The sequence below is a fragment of the Fulmarus glacialis genome, unplaced genomic scaffold (assembly GCF_000690835.1).
Source record: "Fulmarus glacialis isolate BGI_N327 unplaced genomic scaffold, ASM69083v1 scaffold6046, whole genome shotgun sequence".
Lineage (NCBI taxonomy): Eukaryota > Metazoa > Chordata > Aves > Procellariiformes > Procellariidae > Fulmarus > Fulmarus glacialis.
The window spans coordinates 13920-14912 of NW_009217422.1; positions in this window are offsets into that span (position 1 = coordinate 13920).

The following is a 993-nucleotide window of genomic DNA, read 5'->3' on the forward strand; positions in this document are numbered from 1 at the left end:
ACGTGTAGATTAGGCACTTATGGACATAGTTTAGTGGGCATGGTGGTCTTGAGTTGATGGTTGGACTCAATGATCGTAGAGGTCTTTTCCAACCTTAATGATTCTATGATTCTATGAATTCCACCTCCTCCAACTTAGAGCAAAGGAGACTCTTGTCATCATCATGAGAAGATGATTCTGCATCCCAAGTCACTCTTCTATACCACCATCTACATCCTTGTCATCAGTCCCTGAATTCATGTGCACCTGAGGCCATGGCTTTTCTCCCAGGCCTCCCAGAGGATCATCAAACAGCAGCTTATTACTTAGGTTCCATAATATTTATCTCCTTGGCATTAACGTAAACAGAGCACATCACATGGAGGCATAAGAGTCAGCCTTCCCCTTTTGGTACCCAGTTTTGGTACCTCTCTCCTCAGTCATCACTGCTGAAGGTGCACTGTAGTGTCATGAGCCACCCCTCCATTTCTAACACTTCACTTTATTCTCCCAGCCCATTTCAGCAGCAGCTGACATGGATACACGATGTCAACCGAGGTTACCAACACAATTCGTCATCCTACAGTGCCTCCTCTCCCTTCCACTGCAGTAATCCCTCTTATGAGGGTCTCCTTTGGGAGGAGTAAAGGAATACAATAGAGTGAGAAGGAATAGGACAGAGTGAGAAGGAATAGGACAGAGTGAGAAGGAATAGGACAGAGTGAGAAGGAATAGGACAGAGTGAGAAGGAATAGGACAGAGTGAGAAGGAATAGGACAGAGTGAGAAGGAATAGGACAGGATAGAGACGTGTTTGAGTGGAGCTGTTTGATCACAAGTTTCATTCACATCTGGAGAAATAGAAAATTATAGAGGCACCCAGAAACAACTGGCAGAGCTGTATGAAGACTGCTATTTCCGTAAGAGTCTGAGACCCATCTCCTGGAATTGGAGCATGAAGTGCTGCTGTAAATTACCCAGACTCTGAAGAAGCAAGTGAACCATCAGCCCCCTG